Consider the following 12,382-nt stretch of genomic DNA (forward strand, 5'->3'; position numbering starts at 1 on the left):
AAAAAAGAAAAAGAAGCAGCTGTCAAACTCACAATTAATAAGTTTAAATTTTAATCACTGACTTACTGCATAATTTTATAATTACCACTCAGTACATTACAAAAAATTAAACTAGTTCTGGATGAGGTGAAATGGATTTTATCATTGGTATCATTGCCCTAACCCTAAATTTCCCCATTAAGGTCTCTCCCATTATATAACAAGCAGGTGAAAGTTATGGGGATCATTTGATTCAACTTTAATTTCTCTCATTGCTTTGATCCTTAAAATTAAAGTTACCATACAGAACATGGTGGCAAAAGAACAGATACTATGTAAGCAGTTTTTGTCCATATATTCAAGTGCTGAAATCACAAACTACACAAAGTATTCAGAAATAACGTCTTACCCAGTGAAACAAAATTACACTCTTAGAACTGAATGGGACTATTTATTTTATGACTATATATAACTGTATGGTAAGGAAACGAAATACCAGCCTTAAATTATATTTATTAAAGAATAAAATGATCAGCACATACAAAAGGCAAATTTCAACCAAAAGTCCTTTTCAAAGTTTTAAACACATATTGCACTTTGTACTTTTATTAACATTCAAATGAAATCATCCCGTGACTCCTGATTGAAAGTTGATCAAATGTATAGACAACGGTGAATATAAAAAAAACAATTGTTCCTAACCCAGAGAGTGACAAATCTCAAATCCCAGAATAAAAGCAAAGTGTTTTTCCCATAGAAGTAATGAAGGATGGAAGTTACAGGGTCTGGGTCCTCAAATCTCACTTGCTCTCCAATTTATTAAACTTTCTATTTCTGATCAGCATCCTTTCATACAACATCTGGCTGCTCGCTCAGGTCGACTAATTACTTCCACGTCGGAACGGACTACGTAGCTAAAAGTAAAGGCCAAAGTTTGCTCTCGGCCTTCCTAACTTAAAGATGCGTTTAACCACTAGAGGTCTCCCCTTGGCCAGTTTTGCACGTTCGCTATTTTGCTGCACTTGAAACTTTCCGGAGAAATGCTCTACTCGAGTCAGTGTTTTTCTAAAAACTTGCGCAAAAATCCACGCGACCGAGCTAGCCAGTACAGAGACTCTAGGGCTCCCCAAACCAATAAAGCTACCACAAACAACGCTCTAGGAAAATCAAAATTAAAATTCGACGCACTCGCCCCAGCCGCTCCCCCCACCCCATTCTTATTTCTCATCTCAGTTTCCCTTAACTTAAACTTGGAACAATCAAAAATCTATTTTTGTTTCTGTGCACTCTGAATGATCTCTAATGCATTTTTCTGGCGGTAGACCCGTGGTGGTAAAGAAGCGGGCCGAGGGATGCAGGGAGGGGGAAGGGCCGTGCTCACAGCGCCCGAGGAAGTTGCATAAGGAAAGAGACTCCGTTTTTTGGGTCCCCTCAAAAAATCGGCGGGGAGGGGGAGGAAAAGGAAGCGGGGAGGGGGGGAGGTAGGAGGGAAATCGAAGCGACGTTTACCTTCGTCTCCTGGTGGAAGGGTGGGGTAAAAGCCACGGTCCTCGAGACCCCGGAGGGCGGCTCGATACCCCCACCTCTCTCCCAGCGCAGACGGACAAACAGATACCCCCACCCCTCCGCAGGGAAGGCGGGGAGGAAACTGCCCGCTTTTAAACTTTCTCTCACGGTCGCGCTAGGGCCGGGCTTTGACCAGAAAGGGTGGGGGAGACCAGAGGGCCTTTTTCTTTCAAGGTAATTAAAGTTTTACCACCAGCACAAAAGTTGCGCCCTCCCCCCGCCCATGCCACCGTCCCCCCCCCACCCCCCGCCTCCAGGGCTCACAAGTTTTCCTCCCTCTCCCCCTCCACCAGCTCGCGAGGCGCGCGGCGGATGCCTAGGCTCCTGCGCTTCCCGATCCCCACCCCCGCCGGCCTCTACTTCCCCCCGCCCCGCCGCCGCGGCGCGAGGACGGCCCGCCGGGCCCAGGACGCTAGTGTGCAAAACCCATTATTCCGGAATGGCACACGCACGCGGCGTGAGGCGGGCGGCGGCCCCGCCTCGGACCCCTCTTTGCCTCCCCAATATAAGGACGGCGTAAACAAGTTGCAGGAAAAGCAGCCCCGCGCCTCCACCCCCCCCCCTCCGCCCGCCGCCCCGGCGCAGCCGCCACCGCCGCCCGCCGCTACCACCGCGGCCGCCGCCTCCCGACACACGCCCGCGCCCGCACCCGGGCCGGCGCGGAGCGGCACGGCGCGGGGCGAACGCCGCGACGGCGCGGGCTCCCGGCCCGGCCCGCGGCCCGCGCCCTCCCCCGCGCGGACGGCCGCGGCGGGCCCGCGCCGCCTCGCTTCCCGAAGCACTTTCCTGCCTCGGGCAGAAATAAACCGGAGGGTTTATTTTTGTGCAACTTTCCCAAAATGGCGGAAATTGGAACTGATCTATATGAAATTCTCACACAGTCGGTCGGGAAGGGGGAGGCGGCGAGGAAGAAAACGCAAACTCTCGGCCGCCGAGCCCGCCGCGGGTCCGTGAGTGTGTGCGTGCGTGTGAGTGTGCGTGTGCGCGGTGGGAGTCGGGGAGGCCTTTCCGCCGCGCACACACACAGCACACGCCGGGGAGACGCGCCTGCACATTCAACCAGTCCATTCTCCACAGCCCGAGCGGGGAGAAAGTGGCCCGGCCTCTTTTCCCACTGCCTCGGTCTCCCGTACTTGTACTTCTCGCGCTCGCTCGTTCGCTCGCTCGCTCTCCGGTGCGCGCCCGGCACAAAGGCCACACGGGCGGAGGGGGCCGCAGAGGCGGCGCGCGGGGCTCGCCCCTCCCGCCGCACCGATCCGCGGCCCCGGCCGCCCCCGCGCCCCCCGGCCGGCGCCCCCCGCCTCGGCCGCTGCGCTCGCCGCCCGGGCTGCGGCTCCGCGGCGCCCACTCGGGCACGCACCCCGGCGGAGCCCGGCGCCGCCGCGCTCCCCCACCCCGCGCCCGGTGTCATGAAAGCGACCAAAGTGACAAGCTCGGGGGGCGCGGGGGAGGGGGCCCACACGCATCCCGCCGCCTGCGCGCGGGCGAGAGCCCGACGCGGCCGCCTCGCCCCGGCTCCCTTCCGCACGGCCCCCCACACCCTTCCCCGTGTGCGCGCAAAGAAAAAAATACAAGTCTCTCCTCCCCCCATTTTTTCCTTTCTCTTTTCTCTCTTTTGTTCCTCTTTCACACTCGCACTCACTACTTCAGAGTGAGATGCCCAGAGACTCCCCCTCCAGCCGTTTCCGAGTCACTTGCCCACTTTTTTCCCCGGGATTAAGTTTTCTCCTCTTTCCCAGAGGCGCAGAGAAGTGGGGGAGAAACCCCTTCTGTCCTTTCCCCTCCCCTGATCTGTTTCACAAGACGAGGGTGCGCTTCCTTCTCTCTATAGGTCTCTTAACTTTCATCCTCACCCAGAAAAACAAATGAATGGCTTTTGCACGGACAAATCTTCAGATTAATTAGAGATTAGATCCGATCAACCGCTCCTTACCCCCAAATTTTCTCTTTTTTTTTCTCCGTCTCACGAGTAGTCCTGACAAATGGTCCAGGGCTGCGGGCGCAGTGCGCATGTGCGCGTAGAGTCAGGGCTGGGGAGAGGGGAAACTGCGCTGGTGCCGGTGCCGCCGCCGCCGCCGCCGCTGCCAGGGAGGCTCGCTCTGGCTTCCCTGTTAATGCTGCTGCGCCTTCGCCGCTGGAAAGCAGCAATAAAGCCGGTTGGCAAATGCAGCAGCCCGCAGATACTGTTTCAGGTGCATCTTTTCAACCTCCTTGTCACCGCCTCAGAGCTGGTTCAGGAACAATCAAAACAAATATGAAAGACTACTAAGGTTATAGATTTCTTTTGTCTATTTTTCACTTTACTTTTTTTTAAAAAAGGCAATTCTCAGAGCAGCTAATCCACCATGTACTGTTAAACGTATGCTTTCAGCCATTAAGGAGTGGGCCTTGGTCTTACCCAAACACAATCCAAACGTTCAATGCATGCTACAGGTCATGAAAAATAAGAAATAAAGTTTGAAGCTTTGATGCCCCCCCACCTCGCTTTTAAGAATGGGAGAATGCATTATCAAGTGTGCACGTAAAACTTGCGCGGGCTTTCCGTTTCTTAAGTGTTGGTCTTTATTGACATCTTAAAGGTGTTAGGCCTCTGTTGTGAAATATGTTGGGATTCGTATGTAAACTTAGAAATCAGTCTTAAAGTCCGGTGGCAAGAAGCAGGTAGAGGACTACCCTCTGAATGTATTCAGACAAGATGGCTGAGCGGTCCTAAATAGCAAAACCTGTCTTTGTTAAGGCCGCAAAACTAGATCAAGCAAGAGTATTGTATTTCGGTATTGACAGCTTTCCACCTATTGACTGCAGGCCTCCTTTTGGGCAGCTCACCATTCTCCTTTTCTACTAGATACAAGTATTTACAAAATAATTCAAGTAATTGAAGTTGTGATAAACATTTTTATGTCAATAACAGAGTTTGCTGTGCGAGGGGGAAAAAAAAGTAGCGCTAGTGATTTCAGAAATGGTGGAAGTAAGTTTTTTGCAGGGGTGGTGAGATAAAGTAAGGCCCCGCCCCTCACAGTGGACTATTTAGCTTGCATCTAATAAAGGGTAGAGGAGGCCCTTTTCTGAAATTGCTGCCTGAGGCCTAGAATTTAAATATATCACAGATGGAAATTCTGTATTAAAAAAATCCTTCTCCAAAATGTAAGTAATAATACTGTTGATTGAATTTTTTCATTTAAGGAATGTTCCTTGAACCAGTTTCAGAAAATAAACTGTTAAATTCTTTCCTCAGGACCATGAAATTACCCTAGAGAAACAGATCATGGGACTATGTCTTCTGTCGGTACAGGGACCAAATTCTCCCAACCAAAACCCAGAACATACCGCTTGACACGTACTCAAGACAAAAGAACAAACCCTGTGAAGCTGAAATGAGTTCATGAAATGTGCTTCATATGTTGGGCAGCCATGGGTTTAGGGGTGTGAAGTGGGGAAGGCTGGGTTAATGAGAGCTATTGAGAGTCTCATTGATTTCATCCACCACATCAGCCTTTTTCAGAGCTACTCCCAAACAGCCTAATTAACCGATCTGAATTTCAGCTTCTCCTTCTCCCCAGCCCTTGAATAATAAGCAGTGAAATGGCCAAAGGCAGACAATGGGAGGAAAAGGAAGGCAAGGCCAGGAGTTATGTGCAAAACTCAGCCCTGACCCCCAAAGAGACAGAATTTAATTTTACACTCCTCCTTCTAAAAGTCTGTTTTAGATTTGTTCTCTCTAGTTTCTGGATGATGTGTCTATGTCACATATATTTTCAGAGATGTTGGTTCCACAGTCTGTACACTTATATTAAAGGCCTACCTTGTACAAATTTGTACAAGGTGTTGGGGATAAACAGATAATCGGAACTAGGCCATAAGGAATTCAGTCTGGCCAAAGAGCCAGTCTAGTGAACTGGGCATTGCTTCACAGTGTGGTGTTTGTTGTACTAGGGGTGTGTGGGGCAAGAACAACTGAGTGAAAACTAAGCTGGTTCTTGAAGGACAAGCGTCCAGGGTTTGTGGTTCTCCTTTTTCTCTGGGAAGATGAATCAATAAGAGGAATCCTGAGTAAAGATCCAAGGGTTTGGAGAGCAAGGCTTGCCTGGGACCTGTGCACATACTGAGGTTCACTAACAAAAATAAGGATGAGTTGAGGCTCTCTACAATACGTTGTCTTTCTTTCCCAGAGATCATCAGTAAAACCTCAAAGATTTAATCTAAGTTGCTCCCAAGATGCAGTTCCAAATGGGAGATATTTTGAAAGTACTCACGTGTAAGGATAATGCTACCAAATTTTTCTACAAAGAATCCACTGGTGTCACCACCTGCAACAGAGGCAGTGATATTAGAATCTAAATAACATCATGTTATTCTTTATATAAATTGGTAGTATTTACAGGACCTTTCTCTATCTGTTCCATAAATGGTAATATGTTAGTAGAAGCTTCTTTGTTGTTCCTTCACCCTTCCACCAGTTACTGGTTAATAATTCACGATGAATCCCTTCTTTCCCACATCCCTTAATTCCATCATTCTCCACCCTTCTCCTGTCCTTCCCATCCCACCCTGCTCTACCCAATCACACCAACATACCCAATCCATCCTCAGAACAGGTCTGTAACTTCCCTGACATCCCAAACTAAAGTAGTAACTCACTCCTTCACTTTTCTTTGTATTTATTTATTTACACAAACTTGTCCCTCATCACCACCCTCAATGATTTCAGGTTATTCCACTCTTGTATATTTTGAGCTGAAGCCATTTTACATGGGAAAATGTTTTAAACAAATCATAGTACTCACTCTTCGGGGACTTTTTGAGACTCCTCATCACCTCCCGGATGAAGGTCATTCAAAACCTCTCTCACTCTACTTCATCCTGTAACCTCCACTCTGTATGAATTCAGTTTAGAAACCTAACACTCCCTTTTCCTAACACCAAGCTTATTCTGCATTGATAGGACACACTCCTCCTTCCTGAAACAATTCAAGGACGATCACCTCCACCAGCCAGCCCTTCACAAATTGAAAGTGACCAGGACTGAAGTCCAAGAGATTTTTATTATAATCCAGTTCTGCCACCACCCACTGGGAACCATTAGGCAGGTCACTTCATGTTTCAGGGTTTGAATTCTCTCACTAGTTACACAAAGAATAGAGCGTCATAATTGATTTCTGAGATCTCTTTGAAAGCCATGTCCCTCCCCATCCTTCCATATAACAGGAACACTGCCACATTTTAGTACAAATAATATGGAACCAAGAAAAGAATTTTAAGTAAGGAGTAAAAAATCCATCTATTTGCTAGGTAGCAGAATGTTACCAGTTATTGCTTATTCAGTTGGTTTAAACCTAGTACTAATGAGATGAAGGTCAAGGGTTCCGTTCCCTGATGACTAGTTAGTTTTGATCTGTTTCATAGCCACAGACTGCTTTCCTAACCCCAGTTTTCCCATGTTGTAATGTGTGCTATTGGGCACAAGTCTTAAGGTAAAACTGAATCTTCCCATAGAAATTTTCTAATGTGAACAGTACCTGAAATCATTCTTTCAATGCATTATCTTACTTTTAAGTGTGAGTCAAGCTATTGATTTTTTTTAGCCTACATAATTGTGTGCTCCATGTTCTTCCAAGTATAAAAATGATGTTAACATTGATTTGGCCAAGATTTTTATTATTGATATTTATTTATAAGAGCTGAGTTTGATTTTCTTGTTAGTGTTCCAGATAACACTGAAATGTTCATATAGTACTCTAATTTCAACCCGTTATCTTTCTTGTGACACATCTGTATACATTCTTAGCACAGAGCTTTTGATAGTGAAATATAATTGAAATGCTGAAGGTGAAAGAAAAAGGATATATTACTCATCAGGTAAGGAAAGGATTATAATGTGTATCACATTCTCAACATCTCAAGGAAATTACTATATAATGAACTTCTGGACAGATGTGAATGTCTACTATAATTCTGTTTAGATGCAAAGGTAAAGATAGAAACATGACAGACATATTCAAAAGTGTGAAATGGTATAGGACTGTAAAGTGACTTCTAAATTAAAAGGAAAGAGACAATTTATAATTTTCCATAATACACTTACTTAAAGCTTAAACCAAAAGCCTTATAACTGAACAGTGTTAGAGGGACAAGCCAGACTTCAGAACAAGTCTGTGACAGTAGCCCCTGATACCCTTAGAGCCTGGTTCTAGAATGTTCTTTCCATTTGACCTGGCCTCCTAGCCACAGCTGACTGGTCCAGGAGTGGGCATTTAACCCAAGGACTGAATCAAGTAGGGGCAGACTAGGGGTGCTCCCCCAGATGAATAAAAGTGATGAAATGGACCAGTCTATTCTCACACTTGGCCATATGAACTGGAAATACCAGAGATCAAATTAGTTGATAGGCATTATGCAAACTAAACAATTCACAGAGAAGAAAAGGTAGAGTGCAGGTGCGTTAGCTGTTAGGCGTTGGAAACCACGCATGGTAGCAATAATAAGACAGACCAGAGCAGAAGTGAACCAGCCAGATGGAGGTAAAGGTGCTGGAGCTGCAGTGGGCCCTGCATGACCTCCTGGGCCTCCTCCTTCTCCTGTTCCTTCTGCTCCTCCTATTCCCAAGTGTCATTCTCGTCCTGGAGAGGCCTGGCCACTCTGGGCCACCATGCAGACCACCTGCATAGCTAGAATTTCTGTCTTCACTAGTATCATCATCATAACTCCCCATTCCTTATGGAAAATTGAGGTGGTTTTTGAACTGGGTAGATAAACCAAAGACCCTAAGAAACAGCCATGTGTATGACTCGTTCTCTTTAGCCCTACAGATTTAAGGGGGACCAAGTTAGAAAGTCAGTTTAGTCAGTCCAGGACCCAATCACCGTTCCTATTAGTGGAACACGCAGGTCAGAAGGTGAGAAACAAATCCTAACTCCATCGCTTGCTAACGTGTGATCTCAGGCAAATGGCTGAACCTCTCTTACTTCAGATTCCACATCTGTAAAATGGGGATATTTACAGTGCCTTGCTCATAAGGTGGTTGTGCAGGTGTAATAGAATACTGCAGGACTAAGCCTTGGCCTGTGGTTGGTAATCAATAAATGTTAGCTTGTGAGTAGGGATTTTTGCCTGAGTTGTTCCCTGCAATATTCCTAGCACCCAAACTTGTACGTGCAACAGTGAAGTAAGCAATAAATATTTATTGACTGACTTAAAGAAATATTACGGGAATTATTATGGCTGCTCTTTCACTTGTCCCTTTCCCCGCTGGTTACTAGGCCACGGTGTCACGTCACAGGCTTGCCCGTGGACAACATCCTCCTAAAAGTTCCTAAAAGCATGTAAACAGAGTGCTAATGGAATTCATAGGCCCTATTTCAAAGAAGCCTGCTGTTCAGAATATATTATCTTTATTTAGCATTTATATTACACTTTTACATTTTCAAAGCCCTTTTCGGTTTTTTAACTAAATATTTGTTATAACATTCCTCCGTTATCTTTCATGAGGGAGGTAACTGAGGCATGGTTCCAATCGTTAATACCTATATCTGGAATAAAATTCATCACATAAATACAGTAAGTGTAACTGTATATATAAAAAAAATCTGGAACATGACTTTGTTCGTGTAGAATGCCGAATGGAATGTCAGTGTTGGGGAGAAGACAATCTGTTACTTGAAATTACACTAGCAGTGCCTTTCACTTGGTTCTATTTCAGAAACTAGAATCAATAGAAAGGTTTTTTAAACTGAGGTTTCTCAATAGGTTTGACAACTTTAAGGATAAAATTTTGAAAGTCAGTATCGAAACCTTTCACCGTATCTCAGTAATTTCCCAGTCTTTTTCTATGAAAATCATTTTGAGAAAGTTCTTTCCTCCTCATGTCCATGTTCTGGGGGTTTCTGTATGTCTGCCCTTAGAATTTGTAGAGAGTGAAGAATGAAAAGGTAAAAAAAGCGGTACACTGTTGATGAAATCAGTAAAGAGTAATCGAGTTTAAGGAGACTGGGGAAATGCCAGATCCAGTCAGGTATCTCTGTGGAGTTTCAGGCAAGTCTGAGAATGAATGGAATAGAAAAGGGGTACTGAGTTTTGGTCGCTATTACAGTTGACAGGCTTCACTACAGATGAAAACAATCCTAACTCAGAGGTGCCCTCGGTAAAGCTGGATAATGTCTTTCTTTGACTCTAGTTGACTTCCTCTTCCATAGCCCAACCAACTGTTTACAAATGTCAAGGCCAGAGTCTACTCCAGGTTTCTTCTAGTCCAATGTAAGTTCCTTCAACTCTTCCCTTCAGTTTACAAACTTCCTCTTTTCCCCTCCCATTTCCAGGGGTAAATACCCTCACTTCATCCCCAGGATACCTCTCTCTGTTCCTCCATAAATGTTCTCTATTCTTCTGATACTTGCAGTTCCTTACTCTCCACTGGTTTTTTTATAGCCAGAAAATATCCTCATATCTTCCCAGTCCTAAAAAGGAAAACCTTTGTCAATTCTATGTCCCTTCAAATACTGTACCATAATTTCTTCTTTGCTGCCAAACTTTTTGAACAAGTAGTTTATACTCAACTTTTTCAGTTCCCCTACATCCAATTCAATCCTCAATCCATGGACATTACTGAACATGCTCTCTTCTTTGTAAACTCTCCCATGACTTCCTAAATGTTAAATCTAGTGGCCACAGTCTAGAAGCATCTGACAGTGTTGAGTAATCCCTTCTTTGAGACTGTCCTCACGTAATCTGTCAATTCCCTTTTCTGGTTGTTCTCGCATCCCTTGGACCTAGTCCCTCTTTCTCCTCCCACCTGATGAACGTGAGTCCTTCTGGAATTAAGTTCTGGCCTTCCCTTCTGTTTTCACACTCTCTCCTGAGGGCACTCCTATACTCTCTCAGCATCATTTGAACTCATCTTTGGTTACAGAACTCCTGGACCATATTTTTGTCCATGAGCATTCAATAGAGCTTCAGACTTAACATTTCCAATTTCTTGAGTCATAAATCCACATGGATATTCTTTGCGTTTGAAGACAATGGAATAATGTGGTGGTTTAAAACAAACAAATAAAAAAAGCTTTGGGGTTAGGCCTGTGTTGGGGTCCCCCTTTCCACCACTTAACAGATATTAGTAACAATCTACCTAAACTGAGTTTCCTCGCATGTCCAATAATATCTACTGTACCAGCCCTTATCAAGATCAAATGAGATAATGCATGTAAGATGCCTGACACATAAGAGCTTAATGAATGGCAACTATTGTTTTTGTCTGCTTCTTCTTCCTTCTGCATTCTTCATCTCAGCTTATAATGTCCCAGCACTCTCAGTCACTGGCTTAACTGAAACTTCCTCTTGTTAACACTCACATGCAGTTGGTCAACAGATCCTATTGACTGTCCCTCTGTAATATCTCTTCTCTAATCCCTCTCCCCTTTTACTGTTTACTCTGCCGCTGCCCAACCAGGTCTCCTGCCAGGTTTAGTACTCTATATTTCTAACTACATCTTTGCCATTATCATCCTCTTTGAGGATAGAGTTGATAATGTTACTCCCCTACTCCAAATTCCTAAATGGTTTCTTAGAACTTCGGAAAAGAATTATCCCCTTGGTCTGGTATTCAGTGCCCTTCGAGCATAGGTACAAATTGACCTTTCTATCTTCAGCTGGTATACCCCACAAACCCACAAGTAAGCCATGCCAAGCAAACTCAGCGCAGTGCCACCTGTCTTTGCTTTTGTTCATGCTATTTCCTAAGCTTAAAATGCCTTCTCTGTGCCCTCACATGACCTATCAAAATTTCTAACTCACTTAAACAGATACCTGTACACCCATGTTTATAGCTGCAAATTCACAATAGCCAAAAGGTGGAAACAGCACAAATGGCCATCAACAGATGAATTAATAAGCAAAATGTGGTATATGTGTACAATGGAATAGCTTTATAAAAGGAAGGAAATTCTGACATGTGCTATAACATGGGTGAACTTTGAAGACATTATACCAAGTGAAATTAGCCAGTCACAAAAGGACAAATGTAGGATTATACTTATTTGAGATACTTAGAGTAGTCAAATTCAGAGACTGAAGGCACAATGGTGGTTGTCAGGGACTAGGGGAGGGGAAAGGTGGGGGTTATTAAAGGGGTACAGAGTTTCAGTTTTGTAAGATGAAAAAAGTCTTGGAGATGGATGGTGGTGATAGTTTTTTTGCAACAATGCAAATATGCTTAATGTCATATGACTGTACATTTTAAAATGGCTATAAGGATCAATTTTATGTCATGTATATTTTACCAGAATTAAGTTTTTTTCCAAACTCATCTTAGGTCACATATATTAAGTACCAGGGACTGTGCTAGGCCTTGGGAATACAAACAAATGAACAAATAAATAATAAAGTTCTGTTTGTCCCAGAGGGGCATATAATTGAGAAGAGCTCAAATTCTACCTCTACCGTGAAAAACTCCAGGTGATTACACTCGAAATTTAAAGCTTTCTTCTGTCTCTGTATCAATTTTAGCCCTTGTCACATCCTGCTCTATATTGTATCTGGTCCTTGTAAACATTTGTCTCTCTTTTGAGACAATAAAATACCATAAGGTCAGGAGCTCTGTCTTATCTATTCATTTTTTTATCTATCATAGCACTTAATACAGTTCAATGTACATAATGGGGGCTCAATAAATACTTGTGGAGTAGAACAGATGGAATGGAAGTTAGATTCAGCCATCAGTGATGTTTTGGGCCAAAAATGATACCACCTCACAGACAGGCCTTCCTCAGAATGGGTGTACTGACCAATAACACACTCTAACAAAACGATCAAAGGAAAGCCCCACTTCTAAAACACGACTGCATCACTC

The 12,382-nt window shown here is 44.6% G+C and overlaps 1 protein-coding gene across 3 annotated transcripts in view; it reads right to left on the reverse strand.

The window, feature by feature from the left end:
• The window catches only part of L3MBTL3 (L3MBTL histone methyl-lysine binding protein 3), a 108,677-nt gene extending 105,079 nt beyond the window's left edge, over positions 1-3,598 (reverse strand). The window contains exon 1 of one of the 3 annotated variants that reach the window (XM_031456309.2): positions 3,479-3,598. The gene's annotated coding sequence lies outside the window, so the exon portion shown is untranslated. Of the gene's footprint in view, positions 1-1,488; positions 1,766-2,678; positions 2,705-3,478 lie in introns of those variants that run through there. The other 2 variants (XM_031456311.2, XM_031456308.2) reach the window with 2 other exon arrangements.
• Between the last annotated feature and the right edge of the window lie 8,784 nt (positions 3,599-12,382).

This window comes from Camelus dromedarius, chromosome 6 (assembly GCF_036321535.1).
Source record: "Camelus dromedarius isolate mCamDro1 chromosome 6, mCamDro1.pat, whole genome shotgun sequence".
Classification (NCBI taxonomy): Eukaryota; Metazoa; Chordata; class Mammalia; order Artiodactyla; family Camelidae; genus Camelus; species Camelus dromedarius.